The following is a 26694-nucleotide window of genomic DNA, read 5'->3' on the forward strand; positions in this document are numbered from 1 at the left end:
TGTTGCAGATTATACATAAACACACTGGTAATTAACCTTGCCTGACTTATTTAACAATGACACAGTTGCTGCCAGAGTAGAGGCTTCTAGCTCAAACACGGGCCTGATGTTAAATGCAGCGAAGGGAAGCTGGCTAGCTCTGGAGGTTGGCTCCTGCATCACATAATAACCCTGGATGACAGCCAGCAGGGAATATATCTATATGCATCCATCTGTTGTCTTATGTCTTGGGTATATGGACTCTTCTGTGGCTTTTGGTGGCAGAGACTACTTCTTCATGTATTTCTACCAAGCATTGGAGTGTCAGAAGCTAATTAACTGCTAGTTTATTTAGCGTGGAATATGAAAATATCTGCTCGTGTGTATTTTCTGAAAAGACCAGGCTACAGCATCTATCAGAACTCAGTTTTAGGTCTGTTAGTCAGTCAGGTAACTTATGGACTCGCATGGCACTCATTAGGCTGTTCACAAGCATCCCTCTCACCACGGTGAGAGGGAGCAATCAAAATACTCCACAGAAACATACTTAATTAAATCCATACCGCTACAGTCATTTGACCAGTGATGTGTGGATCTGTGGTGCAGAATGCTACAGCAGTACAAGCAAGTCTTTCACGGGGTGATCAGTGTTCCTCCTCATCAGTGATAGTGTTCACTGGTGGAAATTAAAATGTTCTTGTCTTTCTGATCTTACAGTCTAAAAAATTTAACACACTCAGAAGCGTTACCAAAGAAAGAATATGTGAACTGTCTGGGTTTCTTTCCTCGCTGTTGTTTATAAGTTAGATGAAAATAAAGACCCTCCAGTGTTTTAAATTTCAGCTATTTTTATGAAAAGTTTTTTGTAAAGAATCACTAGAAACTAAAATTATTATCATTTAAAGTCTGTATGGCTTGCAGAAAACACTTTTTCTGAGGGAGAATTGGGGGGGTGGTGTCAGATTTTTTAAAAGAGTGAGTTTGAGTCAGTATTATGCATAGTATATAAAAAATAAGAATGAACTGCAGGGTTAGCAGTGTAATCTTTATATATAAAATTACTTTTAAACATATAGTATGTTTGAACAAATAAAATTAGCAGTGAGAATTTCTGGTTGTTTGGGGGATTTTTTTTTTTGTTGTGTGTTTCTGTTTAGTTTTTGTTGTTGTTGTTTGGTTCTCCCCTCCCCGAAGCTATGGTCTCCAGATGTGTGGGATCAACAATAGTCTTGCCAGGTTTGATGATGTGTTGTGGCTGAAGGCTTGAGGCTTTAAAGATGCATGTTGTGTGCAGCAAACAGAACAGCAAGGAACTTGCTAAGAATGGCTGAAAACATTAATGCTTAGAGCTCAAAATCAAACTTACAAAGGCTTCTGAGAATGGCATAGGAATCGTTATATTTATTGTAAGGCATATTTGAAGCTGGCAACATTATAAGAGACGATAATATATAAAACTTCCATTGCTTCAAAATGTGTTACACTCTGAGTTTATGTACAGTATATAGGATGAACTAAGAGGACAGGGACAGGATCCTTTTTAATGTATATTGCTTCATTGAAATTCATGGTTTCTATTATTTGCTGATATTCTGCACTTTATATGTAAATGACTTTACAGTTTCACTTGCAAACAAAAATCATATGGTTGCAAGAAAAAAAATATTTGGAAGATTTAGCAAGTTGTGTAGACACGTCATACTACAATTGTAATTCAGCTAGCTCCACAGAAAGTGGTGTAGATGTTTTTGGTATAATTGTATTATTCATTTAAAGGTGTGTTTAGACTTTGTTATACTGCTGATAATATACCAACATATATATGCTGGTAATACAGCCCAATGCAGAGACTTTAAGAATGAGAATAGGCACTGTATTTAGGGTCAGTTCTTGCCCAGAAACAATTAATGTGGTTTTCTCATAGAAGTCACAGGCACAGCACAAGGAACAGTCTTTCAATAAGAAATTACTCTGAGTCAACAGCCAGGAGCTAGGGTGGTTTGATGAGAATGGAAATAAGAAAGAAGAGAAATGGATTAATTGCTTGTGTCAGCACTAGACTGGGGGGGCGAGGGGAAAAAAGCTTCCATACTAGGCTTCAAATTAAAACTCAATTTCTTCAAAATAGTAGTAATGAATTATTAAGTGAGCAAATGGTTTAATTCTTTCTTAAGCAACAAAAACATTTTGGTGTTGACAGTGTCTTTGAGGCCTGAAAGGAAAAAGCATGACTTAATTCCAGCAGTGATAAATAACAAGTCAGAACATAAGTTTCCTAATCACATCTACAGAGTATTTTCACATACATATTTGGTTAAGAACTGTTTCTAAGGGAGGCAGATTTCCTTTCCCCATTCTGTGTAATGGTGCTATTTCTTCTCATACAGAAACAGTAGATAAGCAGTGCTCAGAACATCCTCAGTATTTGATTATTGTGGGTAAGCTTCTAAATGTGCTTAGGTTTTTTTTCTCGTCCACCTGCACAAAACAGAACTAATGCTTTTCTCCTTGAAAGAATAGGTATAGGGCTAATATAGCAGGTGATTTCCAATCCCTAAGACTTTGTCTACTGCTTTCTAAGGAAGTTCTGCATTCATCCCCACTGAAAATCAGTCCAAGTTGTCTATGTAACTTCATCACGCTGTCTTGAAAAACTCAAACTGTGGTGAACTGGATCTTCTGCCTCTTCCTCACAGTAACTGAATGATAATTGCACTTACTTCTGGCTTTTGGGCTATTCAGTGAACATCACTGAAGTCTTGAAGTCATGAACCTTGGTTGGGTTGTGTACAAAGAATAGTTGGGGCTTGAGCTGTGAAACTTTAGATATATTACATGCCAAGGCAAGTAGGCTGCCATTACTATTTGGGGAAGGGGTAGCTGGAGTCTCTTCAATTTCACAAACCAAATTCATGGTCAAATCATGTGAAATACAGCTAAATCGCACAATGAAATCTTCCTAAACATTTATTCCCTATTTCTCCCCCCTCCCCCTGGAATGAGGGAGGTTCTGATGGAGTGATTTGTAAATCTTGTTGGGGAGAAGAGGACTTGGAAGACCAGATAGCTCAGAGCATTGAGGGTAGACCAAATGGTGTCCTATTTAGCTTCAAATCTGCTGTTACATTTTTAAGTCTATATGCCAGCCATGTAAAAGGGAGGACATATGTAACAAACAATCATCTATTTTTGCCTATACGTTTGTTCCTATATTGAATTTTGGATACCTTGCTGTTTTGGCCTAGTTGAGGTACTTATACCATGTTAAAATTTGATATATGCTACTGCTTTCTCTAATACTTTTCCTGCCATAGGAAACGTCTTAGGCTTTCTGTGTTGTTGTCTATACCAGTTGATTTTATTTAGCCTAATTAAAAGTTTATGACCGTTGCTTTGAAGAAAAGAAAATTACAGGTGAATTGGCTGTAAACTATCTGAGGTGAGAGGGTATGGCAATAACTTCAGAAATTTAGGTTTCTTCAAATTCAGTGATACTATGCAGAACATAGAAAAGGAAGTATCTTGTATAGAATTGGGGCTCTACTGGAGTAGATGCTCAAGACTAGTGGGAAAACTGCTCAAAATGAGACTACTGGGAAGCTAATTTGACTCCACCAGAAAATACTCTATCCTGAATGATGCTGGTAAAAATAAGCCTGAACCGAGTTCACCACCAGAATTGGAAAACCTTCCAGCAGATCAGAAGAGATTGTCATTGTCCTGCAGCATAATGTGCAGAGAGGTAATGAAGATCCAAACTCTGCTGATGTAAATAAAATTCCAGGCACTGTGGTGAAATGCTTTCAGTTCAGAGTTTTAAGTACTGCTGCAATGTGTTCATACAGGATTAACTAGGATACAGCTTTAGTAAAATGTGATGTGACTAAGGCACTTGAATTTGCAGTCCTCCCTTGTCTAGCTTGAAATGTTGATATAATAGCAAATAAATATTTTTCCCTTTTAAGATTTGCCTGACTCCCCTTGCCAAGGAAGTCCCATTTGCTATAGAATTGTGAACACGGTTTTTATTTTGTTCCTCCAGAAGACAATTATTGGTATGGCTTTACCAACATTCACATGTAGACCTTTGCTTTTTATAGGGAGTACCTCTGAACTTGGTGATAAACAATGGAGAATATATATCAGATACCAACCATAGATTAGTCTTTGCCATGTGCTAGCAACTTCCATTGTCTCAAACCAGTTCATTTTTTTTTCCTGCAACATTTTAAAATATAACTTGATTTTAAATGCACTTTTTTCTCTTGGACAGATATTGTTTCATTTTTAATACAGTAGGTGATCAATTAAAAGTCTTTGTGAGCTTCTTGCCATAGAAAAATAAAGAAGAAATCTATAACAAAATGTAAGATGAGTGTTGTGACTGACAGTTTTATTAATAAGATGATATGAGAGCAATCTTGGAATTTAGAGCAATAGACTGCTAGGGCTCCTGCTCCCTGTGGACAAGAAAGATGTATAAATCTTAAAAATTAAATTCTTTACATTCTTGGGACTAAGTTGAAAACTGCAGCTTGTATTCAGGCCCATTTTGGCTTTTACCGATTAAACAAGTGTTGCACACAGTATTATGTGAATACATAAACCAGTAAGCTTTTCTCAGTCTTACATATGCTGCTGCCACCAGTCTCCCATAATGACTTTATCAATATGACTCACTAATAATCAGATCAGCTGTGTGCAGCAACAAATAAATAGTTCATAACCACCCACAGAAATAGATACTGTAAGCTCTTTGAATATGATGAATGTGGGTATTCTGCATCTTTGTATGGTTGTGTTCTCTAATAATGTAAAATATACCTAAAAATTCTAGTGGTAATACAAATAACTATAATCAGTTCTAAAATTCAGGCTGTTTCAGGATGATTTCAGATGTGCTCTATGCCCAGTTGTGAGTTCAGCTGATGTAAAACGTCACACTTTTATCACTTTCTGTCATTTTGCAGTTGCAACAGCAGAAGATTTAAATTGGGTTCTTAGCTAGTTTGGATATTTCAACCATATTTTATATGGAGAAATATCCATATAATAACACTGCAACTCCTGGAAAACTCTACAGTGCATAGTTTCCAAGGAGAAACTTTTGACCTTTGATTAGATGTTATACGATTAAATGTCTAATAAGTCCAAGAACTAAATTGTGATGTTCTTAATCACAAAACAATTTAAAACACTCCTACATTCAAAGGGCATTTTTTGCACAGATATTTCAGCAAAGATTTGGCTAATAATTATCAAGGTTGTGTAGCAGTGGTTTTCAAAGACTGCAGGCAATAGAGGCAAAAAAACCCCCAACAAATCATAGGCAAGATATTTAATTTCTATAGATTTCATATCCAGTTTGGTATTACACCTGCCACATTAAACCTATACAATAAGATATGTAGATACTCACATGTATGTTAAAGCAGTTTTATACAAAACCTAGCATTATAGTTATTTCTCAGTTAAGCTAAGAAATCAGATTTTTTTTTAATAGGGTTTATTTTTGGGAAGACTTCTCCCTCCTCCCCTTGCCCCCCTCCCCCCCCGCTGTGCTCACTTCAGAGGAGATAGGATCAACTTCTGCTGTGTATTACTATGAGATCTTTTAAATACAGCTTTGCAAAACTTTGGGAATAAAGCTGAAAATTATGGGTCTTGGTGACTGCTATTGTGATCAGTGCTTGCACAGCCGGGAAGAAGAGATTTCTTCTCTTAATCTGCACACATTCATTATAAATGATCTGAACGGATAATCAGGAGAAGTCTATGCTTTGGTTCAAAAATAGGGAAGTTTAAAAATACTGGGAGGAATATAATGAATTCTTTCTCCTACATCTTTGATAGCTTCCTTTCAGCTATTGAGGGGGCTATGAGCTATCCTTTCACAAAGTAAGTGGGCAATTAAACTCCATCTGAATAATTCAGATGCACAGCATGGATTCCAGTATAGACTTTTCCGAACAATTTCAAATCAGAATGAAACCCACTAATTTCTTTTTTGCACTGTAACTTTTCAACAGCAGAGTGTGAAAATCACAGTAGAAATCAGCTGTGCCTTGCACACCCTACGCAATTTCTTGGGATGAACAGGGTTGTGATAGTTACCATCTTACTTTGCTCAATGTTTTTTCAGTGTTGAACTGCATTATTGTAAACTGAACTGTTTCATCAGTAATTTTGCATTATTTTATAAAAGGAGTGCAATCAGAAACAAATGGTATTAGTTGAAAGTTGATTTTATTGTTTCACAGATAAAAGAGAGTGCCCAGCACTTAAAAACAGAACTGAGAAAGAGCTACATATCATGGTCATCACAGCATCACTAGAAGATGGCTAGTACTGGTTTTGAATGTCTCAACAGTAGCATTACTACTGGATTTCTTTGGTGTAGGAGAGAAGGTCTTGTTAATCAGACACAGAGCGGAGTCCCGCTGCAGTGTTATGACCACTCTGCCTGATGGTAGAGCGGCTAGTGCCTTCACAGCCCGTTGGTAGGCAGAATAAACACTGTGAGTAATCAGCAGAAATAGCCCATGGAAGAAGAAAAATATGATAACTTTCTTTCCCAACCAGGAGGGCAGAAGTTTATGATGTAGTAAGGTATGATTTATACCTTACTAAACATAAACTTTGATATTTGAATCCCTTTTCCTACTTTGCCACCTCCTGTCTTCACGTTTACCCTTCAGGTTCCTCATCTTTTGAGTTTGTTTCCTTTGGAAGGAAACCACCTTGGGATAATAGCATTATTCTTTATTTTAAAAAACCAACCAACCAAGTAAACCCATATCTGTTGCCTCAAGGTAGGTAATTTTCCTATTCAAAGTGTTAGAGTACGCAGCTGCTGCTATCACTGTTACTATTTCTTCCCTTGCTCTCATTGTTTAAAGTGAGACACTGTCCTCCATCCACTTAATTATTGAGGGTAACTACTGCTTAGATGTCCATTACTTAAGCAAATAAATTTGAATCGGTACCCTGTAGACTTCTGGCCTTGTACATTGCCTCATTGCCCAACTAATGTACATGTATCGATCTTCTGAAAACTAAAGATGGCTATGTGGTATGTTTCTTTGTGGGCTGTTTGAGCACAGTTCATTGGCTCCAAGTTCATATTTGTTAAAACTTTTGAGCATGTTTACAACATTAGGTGCCTATAGTTCCATATAAGCTTGCATGCTTTGAATGCTTAGTTGGAATTGGGCAAGACTCAAGTCTTGCTTAAAAAGCTTGTTTGATTAGTTTTTGCAAATAATCTTAAGTGTATATTTGTTCTTAAAGCCTGCTCTTTAGACAAAGATTCCTTATAGCTTAGTCATTCATGATGGAAAGAAAACATCAAAAGACAACAGACGAGAAAGTCCTTGACTTTGTGGTCAAAGTGTTGGACTGAGTCTCACACAAGTCTTGGCTGGGCAACAGACTTCCTGTATGGAGCTTGTATCTTGGTTGCCTCTTCTGTAAAACAGAGGTAAGAATATTGCCCTGTTACAAGATCTGGGGGGAAATATATTTGATGATAAGGAAGTAGTGGTTTTAAAGGTAAGGAAAAAGGGCTTTATGGTAAATAACTGAATATGGAAGTGAATGCAACTAAAGTTTGAAATTAGTGGTTTAATAAAGCATTTGTCCAACTCCGTCACGTATTTTTACTTGGCCTGTTGCCGTGGCATGTAAAAATAAAAACAATGAACCTAATTTGAGTTTTGTATTAACTGTATGGCTTAAAAAGAGGATAAATGACAACTGTTTTGCATCCCTAGTTAATACTATTAATGAGTTTGCAACAGAATTGCAACTCTCTGTACTTTAATCATAGCTAGGGTACTTGCTCGTGAAAACTTGCTACCTGGCAACTCTGTTCTTTTTTTTCTGTTCCTGGCTGATATGTCTGGATCAGAGCTAAAAATATATCTACTTTTTTTTTTTTTTCTTTTTTCATTTTTTCCTTCTGTTCTAACAGGCATCCTTTTACTTTCAAAGCTCAGTATCTTGGACTAGCCCTCATTGCACTTCATCTTCATACGTGTAGAAATATAAATTGTCTTAAGCAATGTGAAATCACTGCTACAGTATCTAGAACATGACAGCAATTTGGAGAGGAGAATTTCAGAATATCAGGGAAATAAAGACACAAATACCTCACAAACAAGGAATGGGTCTACTCTGGTTCAGACCTGTTTTGGGGGCACTTTGTTCAAGTGGGAGAATATGATAGTGTAATAATGGTAGTATGATGAGTATAACTGTTGTTGTTGGTAGCTCATTTTCTTCTTAGAGGTCAAATAAAGTCAGAAGTGAATGGTATTTTTATGTGAGGATCTAGAATTATTTTAAAATTAGAGGAAAAACAGTGGACTGCTATACCAGTGTAAATTCAGAGATTCCAGATGTGAATTGGCATAACAAGGTAGCTTTGAGAGACAGTCACTAAAAGCACAGTGAAGCTGAAGTCTAGGGAGGAAGACTGAGCTTTCTGGGATGGCTGAGGCCCTTGTTGAGAGTCCAAGGGTGCAGACACACTGCAATCAGGAAACTAACATTAGCTCAGACAGGATGCATGAGTCAAGGATATTGAAAGGAGATGAAAAACGTGGTATTTGGGCATCTGCCACTCACCAGTTGCTGGGCACTACTTGTGGTTCATGCTGCTGATTGGAACATACTGGAAAAGAGACAAAAATAGTTTAAATTGGGTTAACAGCTACCATCTGTCATGTGACTTACTGAAAGAGAGAACTGTTTACCTGAGAGGATGTGACCAGAGGGGATAGTAAGGGAAAAGCTCATGGTAGTGTGTTTCCCTTTTCTCCCACCACCCCCAGGCCCCCTGCATTTGTTCATTTCCACTGACAAGGTTTACTAGCCTGAAATACTGAGTATAACCTGACAAGCAAAGAATGTGTGGTCCAAAAGTTGCAGCTATTTTCTTGAGTTGTCTTCTGAATTAACACTCTGAATCTGTAGGTATTCAAAACAGACATCATAACATGGCCCACTTATATGTTTTCATTTAGGCTGGATTCAAAACAAAAGATCCCAGTGACTTTGCTCAGATTTAAGAACAGTAATTCCTTTTTCAGACCATGCTTTGCTTTAGTTAACACCACTTACAGGTATTTGTGTGGATGGATGTAGTCAAACAGTTCAACAATACAGAGCAGAAATTTTTTCATTTAACATATGCTGACAGCTGTGCATTTGGTGCAAGCTTTAGACTGAAGTTATATTAGTAGCTGGAGACAACTACTTAGACATGAATCCATCTGAGCAGTCAATTCAGATAAACACACGATATGCCTTGCTCTCGCTACTTTCCTGACCCCCAAATCTTTGTCTGAAATCTAGTACCAACTCTGACACATATTTTAGTTGATTTTTTTTTTAAATAATTTGATGGCCTGTATTCAAATACCTTTGTTTCTCTGTATTTCTGGGATCTGTCAGACAAGAAATCTGACTCTTCCTTTGTTATATTGTTTCTGTATCAAGAATAAATTCATTGAATTTTTGCTTCTGACCTGAGTAAGCTCTTTTGGCATCTCTGGCATTTTCCAGGAGCAAGAAGTTCTCAAACTTTGAGTAACTCTTTATTTTTAACCCACTTAAATTCTCTTGGCTATGTTTGATAATTTTAGACAATGATAAGCTAATCCTCTGAATACACTGCGGCTTGTCTCTTGTTATTGAAAAGACCTGTGCAGTGGTGGAATAAGTTTTTTCTTGCAATTGAAATTTATTCTCTACAGAGAAGACTGATTTCAAAAGTTTCCAAAATATCTTGGAAAAACAGTGAGGTAAAACTACAAAGTAAAACTGTCAGTTATTTTAAGACCTGCGTGCATCTGTCTAAAACCCGTCCTTGTGATTGCTATCCAGAAATGCTCAGTTCCCTGGTTTATATTTTCTAAAACCTAAAGCTATTTATAGTTTGGACTCTAAATTGTAGCATTTGCTTCTGCTTTACCTTTTTCTCCCTTACAATAGAGTAAATAAATGCACTGTTTGCATTTATTTGGCCAACAAAGCTTGAATCTGGAGGGTAGGAGTGATTGACTGGATGTACATGGAGACAATTTGAATCCATTTATATATATTGTCTCAAATGTATAGGCTCTCAATTTCTTAGAGCACTTTTGGCCTATTGTTTATATAAAGAAGATTTATCTGACCTTTATGTTTACATAGTATAATGGATTTGCCTTTCAAACACTCGTCAACGATGGAGGCTATCTTTGATCTCGCTAACTGTATCATTATTTTTATCTTGTGAATGAACTCACTAGTTTTATTGGTAAATTCCCTGACTGGGAAGATCACATTAACACAGTTCAGTGATTGTTTTAACAGTCTATGTCATTAAGCCAAGCAAAACCTCACAAATATTATTTAAAGAAAGAAAACCCAACTGTGGAACTTTTAGCAGAATCATATTTATTATGTTTATTTTATCTCAAAAGCAAAACCTAATAGTATATGTTTGTTGCTTGTTGCACATCTTAAATTGAAGTATTTTCTTTGCCTTATAAGGTACATTTTATTCAATAACTGTCTGACACTTACTTTATTTAACGAGGTTGGTGCAGCCAAAGGGTATTGCCAAATTACAATTAGGACATCTACTGTCCAGAATATTTATTGTAGTGCAGCTCAGTTACGTGAAAAACAACTTCTAAATGATGTGACTGTGACTGTTTTATAGTGCTGTTTTACGTTTAGTAGTAGCAGTGTTTCTTTGAAGACTTCTAAGGTTTCCTTTTCATTTCTTCTAAACCATTTTTAAAGCACCCAAAACATCCAATCCTTCAAATGAATAAACACAGAAAATGTGTAAAACGTTATCTCCTACAGTTCTTTCAATAGTGTAGAAATTTGAGAGACACTTGAAGCTTCTGCAAGGCTTTCCTTTTGATTTCTAGTCATCGACATTTGTTGCTATATGTTGTAATTAATTTGCTAAATCTAAATATGTTTCAGAAGGACCCAGTCTTTGGATATGTTAGGGTGGTGTCTGGTGCATGTGAGGCATGAAGGTAAAAGCAATATATTCAGCTTAGCTGCTCATCCTACCAGTCACTGAGAGGAGTTGGTCATGCCGTCTCAAACAGTGCAATGGGCTGTGTACGCCAGCTGACAATCAGTAGGCAGCAGCATTGGCACTGTGTGCTTTTTTTCATTCTGAACATTTTTCCACCCCCTATTTTAAGGAATCCTATCTAGCGACTGAATGGAAATCCCGTATTGTCTTAAATCCACATCTGACAGTTGGGTCATACTGACTTTTGTTTCAGAAGGTGAAAGCACCCATAAGTAGGAGAGGAGAAGATCTGAAAGGAGGGTGAAATTCAGGACTCCCTGCTCTTGTGGAAGAGTAAACTGATGTAATGTAATTCAGTAAGTGGTTATAGATGTTAGCCACCCTTGTCTTCAGTTAGTTCATGGCTAAAAGTAGGAACTACAGCTGCTTCACGGTATTTCCGTGTAGACAATGGCCCCCTTGGCTGACAAGCCTATGTATCTACAGGGTCTGACCCTTGTTTGATATCAGTGGATTCCTATGGTTTTCTGAATGACTACGGAAAAGATCTCTTCCTGGAAATAGCCCAATATGCATCTGGTATGACAGTGATGAGCACAGATTAAAGCTCAGAGGCAAATGTCAATGGTATCCTCAAGAAAAAGCCACCTGCAGATGATAATAGAACGTCCTTGGTTGGGCCTGAGACCATCCTTTCTCAAATCTACGGCTTGACTAGTGGTCCGCAGGGTGTGCTAGAGTTTGGGCCTAAGGCTTTTAGTTACTCATCAGATGTGTTTTCTTTTGTATTATTACTTTCTTTTTGCTCACTGTTTGCATAAGGTACTTGTAAAAATTGTTCTGTGTTATATCTGTGAGCAGCTGCACTTCAAAATTTACTTTTGAACTGATATTGCTCTGAAAGTCCTTGGGATAAGGAGTGGGTTGGGATATAGGGTCTAGAGCACGTCTTATGAGGAGCGGCTGAGGGAACTGGGGTTGTTTAGTGTGGAGAAGAGGAGGCTGAGGGGAGACCTTATTGCACTCTACAACTACCTGAAAGGAGGTTGTAGCGAGGTGGGGGTTGGCCTCTTCTCCCTAGTAATGAGTGACAGAACGAGACGAAACTGCCTCAAGCTGCGCCAGGGGAAGTTTAGGTTAGACATTAGGAAAAACTTCTTCACCGAGAGGGTGGTCAAGCATTGGACCAGGCTGCCCAGGGAAGTGGTTGAGTCTCCATCCCTGGAGGTATTTAAAGAATGGATAGATATGGTGCTTGAAGACATGGTATAGATGGACTTGGCAGTGATAGGTTGACGGTTGGACTCGATGATCTTAAGGGTCTTTCTTTTCCAACCTTGACGATTCTATGATTCTATGATTTTTGTTTGTTTCTTTCTTCTGTTTGTTTGGTTTGGTTTGTTTTCCTCCAGAGCTAAGAAAAGTGCATTGCTGCTGCCAGTGTTCTTATTACCACTATTTAGTATACTATTCAACTCAAAATGTTTAAGGTTTCTATATTTAATAAGCATCATCTAAAAAGAAAAATAAATTTATGAGACATGTTACAGTGGATCTGTTCAGGTGTTTGGAGAGACCACTTTGTATCAGCTATTTCAGCTGATCGTTAATATTTGCTTTATTTATTGTTATGGAGCTTTTCTGAGTTCTCCCTCAGGCTCTGATTTAGAAATGCAATATCTGTGTTTGTCTATTTTTGCTGTGAAAAGTCTGAAGCTAATGGTTCTGGCAGACAGACTAGGCAAAAGATGAGAGTGAGCACTTAAAAAGGAAAAAAATTAGAGCTGGATATCTGGATTCCAAAGTGCTACTGCAGTGATTAAAAAATAAAATACAAAACTCGAGCCCTTCATTTGATCTGAAACATGAATACAAGTTCATTTTGAGTTTACAAAGCTGAGAACACTGGCATCCTTCAAAGCTCTTTGGAAAAGCAGCCAATTCAAACTTCCTGAGAGCAAAGTTTGTGGGAAGTGGCTTAACATATTAGAAAAGTGTTTTGAACTCCAAACAGAATAAGGTATTATGCTCACAGATGATCTCTTACGCTTAGCGAAGGAAACTACAAATTGTGAAACATTTGGTGTATGGTTTGACTTATGCCACTGTTACAGCAACGTATGCAACTCTTCAAAATAATGTCATTGTGGGGAATGTCTCATTAAAAGCATCTTTTTTTTTTTTTTTTTTTTTTTTTCCCCTGCGCAAATAAGGAAATGGGTAAGAGCTTTCAAACATTGTAATCAAACACTCATCCTTACAGACTCTTTGGAAAAAAGTAAACTTTAAAGATTAACCTGACCAAACTAAATTTGAAAAGAAAAAAACATACAACCATGTCCTTGGAACCTTACACAAAACTACATAAAGGCCCACTGTATAAGATATGCTCTACAGACACATGTAAGTTATGCAAAGCCAAAGAGTAGGGCAGGCCTGAAAAGTGATTTTTACCTCAGACAAGCATCAAGTCAGCAGTCAGGGTGCCATCAATCAGGTGAAATTCCGTCTCAGAAGTGGAGCTTTGGATTCTGTCTGTGTTTCTGGTACACTGTAGCCCCAAATGGTGCTCAGGCTCAGAAAACTCAAATGGTGTTATGTAGTCTTTGCCATCTTACAAACATTACTGTGTCACTTGTGAACATTGCAATCAAGTCACCCCAAACAGCAAGAAAAGCTGGATTAAACTCCCTTCCCTTTTTTTAATCTTGCACTTCTCATTTTATTTTTTATGTGGTTTTTAAAGGCTTGTCTTAGGTTTCCAGTGGTATAAATTAGATGAGCGGTAGGTTGTAAACAGATATTCTGATCATGGAGGTGCTGCTGTTGAGCTGTAGGTGATATGCTCAGCTGTAGGTGTGATATGTTAGTATATATTTCTGTATAAAGACAGACTACGTTCACATGACAAATCATTAAATATTCCCCCAGATTATGCTGAGTGAATGTACAGTTAAATTTCAGAAAAGTTTCAGTTTTCTTCTGAAAAAAATTAAGTGGCTACCATTTTATAACGTTTTACAAAATAAATTATGGGAACAGACTTCTTGGTGTTTATTCCAAAAGTAAAAATTGCTAAAAGCACTAGACTTCATTTTGTCTTGTGCACCTGTGCATGTGCACAAGTATGTGAAGTATAGATAATGTCTATAATGTTAGAAAGATATTTATATCTGAATATAAATGAATGTTTTCAATCTGCCTTGAGTGTAGGGATGGTATACCGGCAAGCCCCCAAGTCTGGTAGTCTGGCTGTCCAGAAAAGAAAGCAGTGAAAGATATAGAGAAAATAATGATTTCTGTTTATGACTTCGTGAAGATCCTTCTGCTATCAGTTCTGTGTCATATCTGTTTCTTCTGCTTTCTGGTTTAGAAGGTGAATTTATCTCCCTAGTAGTGTGTTTGATATTTAAAGCTGCAAAAGACATTTTCTGAATTGCTTTTCATATCATGCATCTGTCTATAATAGCCTCTAACAGGGATGGTTAAAAACAAGCATCTAATAAATGACAGGAATATTAATATTCAGAACCTATTATATGTACCACTGAAGTAGCTTTGTGCATTGGTTGTATCAAAAGGTATACCAGTAAAAATATGTAAGGAAATTCAAATGCTTCTAGGTTTGTGGAGTTTTTTGGTTGGTTGATTATTGTTTTTCAAATGTTATTTTCAGTAGTTAGGGGAGGTGTCTCTATTTTTACAAGCTTTCTAGACCCCATAAGATGTAGCAGTTTTTTCAGCAAATATGAAAGACTGGAAAACAAAATTGTCATACGCTTCCTGTTATCCACAGGTAACAACAGACTTTCAAGTAGTAGCAGAGAGATACCGATTTCTCAGATGACTAAATGAAAAAAGGACTCTAGTACAGTGAACGAGGACTAAATTTTCTGCTAGAGTGGGGAACAAGATGTGAGCAGCATGTTAAATGCGACCGTTTCTTGCCTTCCATATTCTATTTTGTTCAGAATAAAATCTCTGCAATGGTTTTGATTTCTCATTTGAGGGGAAACCTCAATTCTTCCTTGTTTCTGCATTCAGAGCTGTTCAAGAAAGTGATTTTTTAATCCCCCCCCCCCCCCCTTTGTTGCTTTCACCATCTTTGCTGGAAATGCAATGCCATTGCATGGACAGAAATCAGATAATAGTCTTTTGTACTCTGATATTTAATGGATGTGAAGGGAAGATTTACCTTTGTTTTTATAACTCCCTCTGCAAAAGTTCTTGAAACAAGCAAGCCCTTTCCAGCACCTCCTCTACTGAAAGCAATGTGAGTATGTTCTGTTGCTTTTCAAGTAACAGAATTTATGAGGCTTTGAATGTGGTGAGGCTTTATTGGAACGATATCAAAGGGTTCTGTGACTTTGTTTTCCATTCATGGTGTTAAGGCCCTTCATGGCTATGGAGCAAGGGATTGTAGCACTCCCATACTCTATCAGTGTATCAGTAATGCACTTCATTGGGTTCTCAGAATTACTTAATTGTGACCTGAAATTACAGTTTAACAGGGTTCAAAAATCTATCGTGAGAGTCTCATCAACATACAGTAGATTGGCTTAGTTGTCTTTTGTTTCACTGATTTCTTAATAGGGAAGAAATTATGCCAAAATCAAGACTTTTGCAAAAATAGATGTTCATTTTGGCTGGAGCCACGAGTGAGTGCAGAAGCTCAGGCGAGAGCTGACGAAGACTTTCAGAAGCACCAGAATAAAATTCAAATGGATTTTCTAACTTGCCATTCTAGGTTTTAGAAAATGCCTATGGCAATAGGTCTTCTGTATATTGAACAGGATGCTTGCTCTTCCTCCTCTGCTTATACCAAGGGGCACAACGTTTAAGACCTTCTGTGAGATGTGGTAGATGCAGCTTCACATACTCTTCTCCCCAAGATCTTTCACACCAGGGAAACAGCTTAACATTTGTTCTGTTAGAGACTAAAACTTTTTCAGTATCTTTTTTTTTTTTTTTTCCCCCAGTTTTTTTTCAGTGATGAGGGAAATGGATCTTGGGATTTGTATGTGCATGTGGTAACTATTAACCCAGTGCATTCTTAGTGCCTCGGGAGCCGTCAACTGGTCTGTTCTAGCCTATGCCTATACCTCCTGGAAAAGTATGACTGCTCATGGAACTAATTCAGCCTTTCAGAAAATTAACTGTGAATTCAAGGACTGTGTAAGAATCCAGTAATTCAAAATCATAAGGATCTGAGCAAAAGCTGGTTGTGTGGGTGAGGTATGAGGTTTTGTTTGATGTGTTTCCATCTTCCCTGCCTGGATGTGTCTGGCACTGAATATGCTTTCTGTGCCACACTTCAATCTCTCTTTCCAGCCTGAAAGTCACTGTTACTTGCCTGCTCACGCTTGCCTGGCCAGTGGTTGCTGCATAAGAGGAAGCCCCTAAGGTTGCTGGTAGCAAATCTCGCCTTCTTTTCTGCCAGCAAGGAGGACTGGGAAGGAAGGCACTAAACTGACATCCTTCCTTGGGCGTTGTAGCTTCAGCCAGCTCTACAACAAAGACTTAACAGTTACATACTGGTCATCAAATGTGGTTTGTCATTTCAGTTTGGGCGTTCAAGCTGCTGTCACCAAACTCTGTCCTATGATACGCTGTGAAGTAAAAGTTCGGAGTTTGCATTTGTAGCAAAAAAAAAAAAAAAAAAAAAGATATAGGAAATGACAAAGGAAAGAACAACAGGGAAAAGAGGACATTGGTTTTCTTAAAAGCTAATGAATGCAATCTTTCACTATAAGAATAATAGTGAAACATTTATTACCCTATCTATCTGATCACATATTCACATAGGGAGAAGGTGTTTTTCTGTCTAAGAAGGTGAAAGGAGAGACAGAAATGAGTAACACTTGTAAAAAGTATACCAGTAACTAGGTGCATTTTTTTTTTTTAGTCTGTCTGCTAGCATGTGAAACAATTCTGTGTATTCTAATGAGAGAAGAATTATCCCATATATATCTCAATATTAGAAAACAAATGCCTATGGTGAAATTGTGTTCTCTTATACGTCACATCTTAACATTATTTTGTGGCAGGTTGCTAAAAGGTAAATTAAAAACCAATTGTAAATGTAGCATATGACTAATTCATTATGGTATTGATTTCTGAAAGATTATAGACATTTTTACTATATTTGCATACTCCCTCAGGGAGGTAATTCTTTTCCCATAGTCTGTTTTCCTATGTGCGTGATCTCTTGGTCTTCACTTGTCATGGGGCCATGCTTGTGCAGCGTAGGAGGTCCTTAGCTTGACAAGGAGCAGCCCTTTCTCATTGTGTGGCTTTCTGACTGGACTTAGAAGGAACAGTGACTCTTTTCAGCCATTTGTAATAAAGTTTGGGGTGGAAGGAAGCTACAGATGATGAGAGCACCTTGCAAGTTAGCTATCCGGAGATGCACATTTTACGTGATATGCTGTGGTATGGCAGATGTTCAATAATACTACTGCTTCATTTTTTTCTTCTATATAAATGCTGTTTTTAACAACCAAGTACTTAAAAAATGAAATCATCACCATTTACTCTGTAGCACTACAGTGAAAGAAGGCTGTACAGTATAGTTACTTGAATGGCTAGAGGCTTTAGAGCAAGGTCTGAGCTCTTCAGCTGAGGGAAACATTCCCCATCAGTTTCCAGAAGAAAACTTTGTGTTTCACATGTAGATTAAAGCTTTGGTACGAACTTTGATTTTGGTCTCTTTCTGCCATTTTTACTGTGTCAGTTGAAATATCAATGATGACATTTCATTTTTTTTATACCGTACAGCACAACACAGCTAAGCAGGTGGGGTACTACACAGTTACAGATGGTCTTCTCATGAATGTGTTCTCCATGCTAGCAAAGAACATCATGAAAATAATTCTGTTGAGAATGATGGAGTAGTGATGTCACTGGCAATGTTTTGATGGAGAAACCTACCCCTATTAATTTATTTATTTCTTCTTGCTTTTTTTTATTCTGGACGCAAAGGAAAAAAGATTTTATTTGAAAAAAGATCTAGTGCTGAAAGCAATAAGTAGAATACATTTCCTCTTGAAGGAAACATTTAGTGGTTTCCATGGGGCTGAGTTTTTGTTTAGTCTAAGATTCTCCTGCCTGTGTAATGTGTATAGTCAAAATGATGTTTTCTAACTCTTGTTTATACTTGCTCTTTGACTGTAGAGCACCTAGTGTTGAGAAAGGTGCACCAGAACAAATGTCTACATTTTTTTCATAGTCCCATAACAGAGAGGTGTTCTGCTTAACCTGCTCAAAGCCACAAAACCTCTCAAAGGGAAAAAAGTGTCCCACTTACCACAGACAGTGTGTACACAAGTACTGGCTGTGACTTCCCCTACCCTGCTTTCTTTTCTAACTATATTAGTTTTCTTGGCTTGGCCTTCCCTTATGTTACAAGGTTCATTACAGAGGGAGATATTTTAAGAAATAAACCCTCCCGAATAACATCACTTCCCAACAACCCTAGTGAGGCTGGGTGGGAAAGGACAACAAAGTGCCAACGCAAATATCGTTTGAAGGGATGGGACTCACAAAGGACTGAAATACCAGTCTGTAGCAAGACTTATAAACCAAATTTTTATGCAATCATTTCTTTTGGTACTTCATTTTAAGTACCATCCCTAAAGGGTCAGCTTCCTGTACCTTTAGTCTCATTCGAATAAGCTGGGCTTTGTATTTCAATATCAGTGTGGATATTTAAAAGAAAAACAAACAAACAACAAAACCACTATTGTTAGTTACAATAATTACCCACTTAAAACTGCTCCTGTTTCATTGTTTCAATGAACAAAGTAAGGCTGGAGCTTTTTCAGTTCTCCCACTTCCGAGAGTGGATGAGCAAAACTCAAAGCAAAGGCAAGCCAAAAAAAGGATTATAGACCCCAGGCTGATATTATAGCCCATAGGGCCAGAGCATTCAACAGTAAACACACACAAATGTATAGCCCCAGGAAAGATATAAGTGGGAGCTAACATATTATGGATACTAGTCTGGGCTCCTCCTGTTAAAACGATACTGGTTAAAATATTGTCCCAAACAGTGACTACGTGTATATGTAGTGTATATGTAACCAATAACTGTGATCAAATGATGAAGGAAATGCTGCATGCAGTGTTAGTTGATGCATGGTAGTTATTATGCAAAATCTACAGTACATATTTCTGCAGGTTCTTTTCTTAGAGGCTCATAGCACTTGGTCAGTTAGATTTTTCTCTTTTCAAGTAATTTTCTACTTAATTTTTCAGTTCCAATGCTTTTTTTTATACTAAGAATGTTTTAAGCTTCTCAGCTGCATACGGGAGCTTTCCATTAACAAAACACATCGTAATAACCAATGTAAATGCCTTTGTCTCTTTTTCTGCTGCTAGTGATTCTAAGCCATAATACTCAGGTGCTTAATAAAATGAACTAGGGCATGTGAATGAATGCAGTTTCCTGAACTATTTCTTGAGTAAGAAATGCATTTAACAGTTTTCTCTGACCAGGAAAAAGATGAGAGGATTTATACTGTTTAAACTTGAAAATGAGACTTGATTTTCACATTGTACTAGTAGAATGTTGATGCTTCAATCATAGTGAAGGAAACAAATCTGAGAAATCATTTGAGTGGATGTTGATGTGAACTTATTGTGTCTGCAGGCTGCAGAACAAAGTTATATGCACAAAGGGATTTAGCTGTATCGGTACGTACATTCAGGGCCTGAAATTATGCTTGGCTACTTTCTAGTGTCAGAGGGCCCAGGTTCCTGCCTGTGTCCATCACCATCACCAACCTGCTCAGCTGCCCTCCACCACCCACCAGCAAAGAGGTGTGTATTTCTCAGGCCAAATCCACATGGCCTCAGTGGCTTGAGACTAGTGGGTGGGTCCTGTTTTGTTTCTAGTGGATACCTTAGCTCTGTGTGACTTACTCTTCAGTAATTACTTGTGTGCAGGTGTTTTATGTAAGACTGCCAACAAAGCTGACAAGAGGGAGGTAGCTCAGTCATCTTTGGAGGCAGAAGGAGAGGAGACCCTATTCCCAAGTTTGGGGACCTGATAGCTGTATTCAATTCAAATGATTTTTGGGGACAGGTTTTCTAGAAGGATTAAGGATTATACTTCCCAGTGACTGTGAAATATCTAGGCATTGTAGTTATCCAGCTTTTCAATCCAAAAATCCTGCCCCTTCTGGTCTCCTGAAAGCTTAGATAGTGGCAGACAGGTGATAAAACTGGTGCTAAACTGAGTTCCTGTTATGGATAAGGCTTTAACACAGCATCTCTAGTCTGTCTTTGTCTACTGTTGTTCAAATCCTATGTAAACTAGCACCAGCTGTTGAAGTGTACTTCTGCAGAAGGAAGACTTGCGGGACGCTTACCTTCATCTTGCCTTTTACTACACAAAGTTACCACATTGTTCAGTACGATATTGAGAATGGAGTTAATATAATATGTATATTTACAGTATATTTATGTATCTACTATTAATACTAAGAATTGATTAGCTATATTTACAAAAAGGACTTCAGCCATAACATGTTAGAATTCTGTTCCTTTGTACTGTCTTGGGGACAGCAAATAAGAATAGGAAGAGTACCTACAGAGGTAAGCCTTACCATGCCACAGGGGACTGCAGTGAAGCCTGAGCTGCAACAGTCGCTACTACTAAATTCAGTGCCCAGGCTTCTTTAAGTGCGTGTTGCCTTGTCACTTCCGAATCATTTGCCAGACCTAAATTTGTAAGCCAACTAGCGTTTGAAATATTAATGTTTAATTACCACTTATTATACTAAGAATTTAATATGCAGTAACACATAGAAAGGCTGTAGCTATGGTGAAGAATAATCATTCTGTGCTCGCCTACCTTTTTCATACCAAAACTGCGTTTCTGAGCCATATACTTTTTCCTAAGAAAAATATAAATTGATTTTAAAACTTGTAGCAGCACTTTCACTATAGCTGCACATCCCCAAAAGCACAGAAGATGTTGACTTAAGTCAGTCCCTTCTGAATACTAATCAGGTACATTTGTCTGGAGGAGTGCATGGTATCATACGAGGTGTTCTGGCCAAGTGCCTTTACAGCCTTATTCAAGCCACTGCCATTCTCTTTGTAGGTTAGTGAGGAAACAGGCAGAAGAAATCTGCACCTGACCTACATTATACTGATTTCTAAAGATGGAGGAGGACTAATTTACATCATCTTTGAAAACACCAGTTCCTGCCAATGGCTCAAAGCAATGGTGACCTGACCCACTACAAAAGTCTTCACCCCTGTCAGCTAAGTAATTTTTTTCATGTTAACTTGGTCCTATTTTTTTTTTCCTAGCTTTGTAGACTACACTAAGTGGAAATGGAACTTCAACACTGGGATAAACTTACGTATATTTTAAGTAAGATATTCTTATCATATATGGTTACTTATCTAAGAATGACAGAAGCCCTATTGAGCATAAAATAGACTTTCCAGATATTTTTGCATTGTGTGATGAGTCTTCTAGGGAACTAGGTCAGTAGTAATTGTATCAGTGTGGTTAAATTTGAATTTGCTGTTTGTCTCTTTCTTTTAATTACATACTATTGAAAGCGAAAAGAGGAAGATGAATAATTTTTGTTTAAAAAAACCCCAAACATCTACAGGCTCTCTCTAATGTGTCATAATTATTTTAATTTAAAACATTTATAACAAGGTGTCGGTCATTTGCAATGTGATTCAAAAGAGAAGCCATTGTTTAGAAATGAGTTTGTAGAGGAAGGATCAGAAATGGCATAAGCTTATTTACTATACCTATAGCCATAAAAACACATTACAAAAAAGTTTCCCTGGGAAGAACACTTAGGTTCTTCTCTGGGCAAGTTCTACTCCATTCCCAATTGCTATCTGTAAATCTGTGCCACATCTCCTGTGTGCCCATTTATCATTCAAAATAGCCACGTCACTGATGCTAATATGGTGGTCTTGAGGATCAGTGAGCAACTGTATAATGTCACTCTATGGATAAGCCCTAGATAGCAATTCCACCAACAGTGACTTGCCAAAGGTATTTAACCTTAAGAATTAGCTAGATGATGCAGTACTCGACTCTAAGGACAGCTAACAACTGAACAGAGGATCTCACTTCACTCTTCCTTTTCAGATGGTACCAGTCTTCCCGCTTCCCTTTCAAAAATGAGAGGGTTTACTCGGATATACTCTTCTATATATTCTTGTCTCTACAGCTAGTATAGTAAAAAATGCTGGCACATCACTGAATATTTAGTGCCACAAGTAAATATTCATATTATCACACTTCCCAGCTAGTCCATGGCTGAAAGAAACTATGTAAGTAAGTGAAGAGCAGCAACAAAGATAAGACAGAAGTGCGGTTAACAAATCTGCAGGGGGAAAAACCCAACACTGAAGAACAAGTGTTCATTGAAAAACATGAAGAACAAGTGTTGGCTAATAGTCTGTATACCAATTCATAATAAAGCTGTTAAATTTTAGAAGGCTGATGTTTAAGTACTGTCTCTAGACCCTTCTCACCTGCCCCCCTCAAGCCCCAGTAAAAGTTAGAAATGTCTGCTATTCATTACTGTTTGTTCGGTCAACAGGTTTCTGTAGGCTATATGCCACTGTTCACATTCAGATAATTTCTGCAGATAATGGGTTATCCCATGTTCTCGAAAAGAACCAAAATCTGAAATAGTATAAAGCTGAAGTAGTATATAGCTGACTTCACCTACTACTGCTCAAGCACAAGTAAGTCTCAGCAATGATTGCCTCAAAATAATGCTTCATTGTTTTTAAATGGGCTAGTCTAGCTTCTACTGCACAACAGTTACAGAGATTTCCTTTCTTGTGTGGCTCAGTACTGAGGCGAGCAATAAGTTTCCCAAGTGTAGGAGAGGATTTATGCAGGGTTTTCTCCATCAGTATCTTATACAGTGGAACACCCTGAACCATAAGCTACAGTGCACTTGAGTCCTGACGTTATAATGCATAGAATAGGACCCTTCTCTCTAAATCAGATTCTCTAGGAATGGAAAAAATGGAGAAATCCAGTAATGTTTCTTTATGGAAAGCACTCGCATATGAGAAGGCTAGCCAAACAGGGAAAAGATTCCTTTCCAGCTCCTGTTGTTGATTCCAACTCGCTATCATTACTTTGCCTTGCCTGGGAAAGGGGTCATTTATTTTTGCCTTTTTAATAAAACTGTTTTCTTCATTCTGCTTTTCTAAATACAAAAAGGAACAAACAGACCCTTTATCCTGCTACCCTGTGACACAGCATTTGAACCTAGCAGTCTGGAGTTCAGAAGAGCAATTTGTAGAGAACGTGAGGAAGGAAAAGGGAGCAGCCTGTGCTGCCAGCCCCCAGGAAGGGATTGCAGGGCTGCACAATCCAGGCTAGCTGAAACCATGGTCAGGCAACAAGGTATCTCAGGAGAAAGCCGCTAGTGCTTTTGTACAAAGCACTAAACTTCGCAAGTTTTAAAGTAAATAACCTATTAATACTCCAGTACTACTATAAATGCATTTGCAGTTACTTTTTTCTAATCAGCCTAACAGTATGCTGTTCCTAATGGAACTCCATGCTTGTTTTAATCCATCTTTCATGACTCAGGTTTAATTTAATTTAAATTGCCTTTTTTTTTTTTTTGGTGAATGGTTTGCAGCTTGTCAATTCAACAAGCTGAGAGGAAACATTTTGATTCAGATCCACACTATCTATATTTAGTGTCCTTTGGGATTCCCAGTTAGTTAAAAAAAACAAACAACAACAACCGAACAACACAAGTCCCCCAAAAAACTATCCTCTGTGAGGAGCTGCTGCAACGAATGCACTTCTCGTTTGTTTGTGCATAGAAGCAAACTTGTTTACTGCAAACCCATTGCCTGCAAATAATTTATTTCACTTGAACAAACAAACAAAAAAAATAGAATTAACAGCCTTCCATGCTATTGATTTAACAGTTAATTGCCATTGTCTTTCCTTACATATGGTAATCTCTCCTTACATAGGGTGCTTTCCATTTTTTTTCCTCTCCTAAGTACCCAAAGTGGGATACAAGCAGGTAGTTCAAGCACCGACACGCTATTTTGAAGAGTCTTCCATTTCCAACTCTTTGCATCGTATTTTAATAGTGCCAGTATACAGCAGAACTGCTTACTTTGATATCTGCGTTAATTTGTCTCTCTTGTTCCAATACCACTTGTTCTAATTCACCAGGAGCTTGCAGTGCCCTGCCTAAGTGTTCCTGTTCAGCAGAGGATGCAGGATTGTACTCACGGCTTTCTGGGAGCTCCTCTTTGATCACTCAGTCTCCTCTCTTCTGGTGGGTTTTGGCCAACGACTTCCATTGCTGTCTTGTGATTTCTCACATCTCTGCTTCTTGCCACAGCTTCTTTTTCAGAAAGCTCTAAATCATCAGTTAATGCTTTTCCAGCCACATTACCCCATTTCATAGGGAATAAGTGCTAGCCTGTAGCAGCCAAGCTACAGGCTCAGTTGTGGATTTAGGTACCTACATTTTCTTACGGGAGAGAAATGTAGCACAGCAGTTAGGCTACATGAACATCATTTTAGTGCAAATCAGTATGAACAGTATACATATTTTTATTAGAAAGCTATAGCTTTCTGAAAGTATAAATGAACCAGCAGTTCAGAGTTCCATTTTTTTGTTTGCTTGTTTGTTTTGTGTTTATTTCATAGACTACTAATTATCTCCCACATTTCACAGTGGTCGTTGTGATTTTTTTCCATGAGCACTAACAAAAGGAATGGTTGTTGTCTTTACAAGGAGCACTTTCATAGATGATATTTGTAAAACTGAAAAACAAACCTAATCTTGATGAATAAATGACACATACTGTTTCTAAACAGAGAAGGTAAAGGCCCCCTTTTCGTAACTTTTTCTGCCCCAGCTCTCCCATCTTCATTCTTGTTCCTTATGTTACTTCAGAGTGCATCTACAGAAGGACAACACATCCAGTTGCATGGGAATGCATTTCAGCCCTATCTCAACTGGGCAAGATAACTATCCCTAAACAATTCTCAAGTACACACAAAATCATGACCATTACAATGTGTGGACTCAATAGGTCCAGTATTAACATACCGATAAGAAAAACTGTTTTCCTGTCATGTTTTAAAATTTAATACCAATTTAAAATTAAACAAACAAACAAACAGCACTTCTTGCTCCATGTAAGAAAACCAACTTTTTCTTTTTTTTCAATAAAACCTAGAAACCTATATGTAATATATTACATATTTCCAAAGCTCCATATTCCTAGTTCCCTGTAATCCTCAATTTTTAGGGACTAAACACTTGAGGTTAAACAGAGAAAGGGGTTTAGACAGCCATGCTTTACACTATAGCACATGAATTTTCTATGTTCTATGCCTAATAAATTCTTCACCCCTGACTGAGATCATGCTCATCCAAGCCAGCAAGCTGGTTAAAATAAGAACTCCAAAAATCATCAGGTTAAGGAGGCAAAATATCCAACGTAGCCAAGAGTTAAATTCTTGCTCTCAGAAGTAATACACTTAACTGCTCTTAATGGGGAAAGAGGGTTGTTGGTTTTTTTTCCTGTTTTGTTTCCTCTCCAGCCCCAATAAAGAAAAGAATCAAGGTCACCTCAGTCTTTTATAAGGAAAACCTGAGGGAGGAACACTGGCACTACTACAACTAATCCCACCACTGAAGCGACTAGTCGGATGTCCTGGACACAGAAAGTAATGAGGAAGATCTATTTTCTCCTGCTGCAAGATAACCTTCACTGTGGGACCTTAAAAGTCTACAAAGGTAGACAGCACCTCAGACAGAGCTTTGAAGATGTTATTTCTTTGTGCACCAGAAATGATAGATATTAAGATTTTTTTTTTTTTTTGATCTAGCCTTGGTTATGGCATTCTGATGCTTTGTCTAAAAAGAAATTTTTCATTTCTTAAAGGTTTCTTTACGCTATTATTAAATGCGTTCAATTTTACAGAGAATTGCAATAGTAGGATCTTGGGTATATATAAAAATACTTGCTAAAAAAACCCTTTATGTTTGTTTAAAAGAAAAGGAAAAATCAGGACTTACTTAGGTGCCTAACATGAGCATGAAGTGGAATTTAGGTGTTTGAATCCAAAACTGAAATTTTTCAAAACCCCGTATTACTCTGCTTTATCTTGGAACCTGAAATGGCTTAGTCCTTAGCCCTTCCCTTCAAAGTTTTTGTCTGAATCTTGGCTTTTGAATGTTTCCAGATGCATCTCATTTTCCTAAGGGCTGAGTTTCCTAAGGATAGGGGAAAAGAAGAAGAAAAAGAGCGAATTATATGATAGCACATAGATATCGAAGTCCAAGGCAGTAAAAACAGTAGAGATGTAAAAACAGTAGTAGTAACTAATATATTTAAGCAACTAGGAGTCAACACACACCTTTATTTTTTTACTAGCAAAGCTAAAACAATGACTAAAAGTATCCCGTAATTGAGTGTAGCCAAAAGCATTGATATACTGACTGAGCTGTGAACCCTCTTGATTATTCCACATGCGAGGTGGCTTGGGATTCACAAACAAGTTTTCCCTGAAGGTTTGATTTGGTGTCTGTGGTTGGACCAAGGATATTGTTGTGCAAAAATGAGGACAGGGGAAGGATATTCTGTTTCTGCTGTTGAGAAGAAGCATCTTTGCAACA

The 26694-nt window shown here is 37.7% G+C and overlaps 2 long non-coding RNA genes across 2 annotated transcripts in view; both read left to right on the top strand.

Annotated features, from left to right (window-relative positions):
• LOC148051449 (uncharacterized) overlaps positions 1 to 21411 on the top strand; it is a 40141-nt gene extending 18730 nt beyond the window's left edge. The window contains exons 2-3 of the long non-coding RNA XR_015699810.1: positions 21135 to 21260; positions 21347 to 21411. This is a non-coding gene — a long non-coding RNA (uncharacterized LOC148051449). The remainder of the gene's footprint in view (positions 1 to 21134; positions 21261 to 21346) is intronic.
• A 1218-nt stretch (positions 21412 to 22629) lies between these two features.
• On the top strand, positions 22630 to 26694 carry LOC148051450 (uncharacterized). Its single transcript, XR_015699811.1, has 3 exons — positions 22630 to 22759; positions 24231 to 24336; positions 25617 to 26694. It is a non-coding gene; the product is annotated as an uncharacterized LOC148051450 (long non-coding RNA).

Source organism: Nipponia nippon, unplaced genomic scaffold (assembly GCF_047370975.1).
Source record: "Nipponia nippon isolate SJK-2023a ecotype South Korea unplaced genomic scaffold, ASM4737097v1 scaffold_6, whole genome shotgun sequence".
In the NCBI taxonomy this organism is placed as follows: domain Eukaryota; kingdom Metazoa; phylum Chordata; class Aves; order Pelecaniformes; family Threskiornithidae; genus Nipponia; species Nipponia nippon.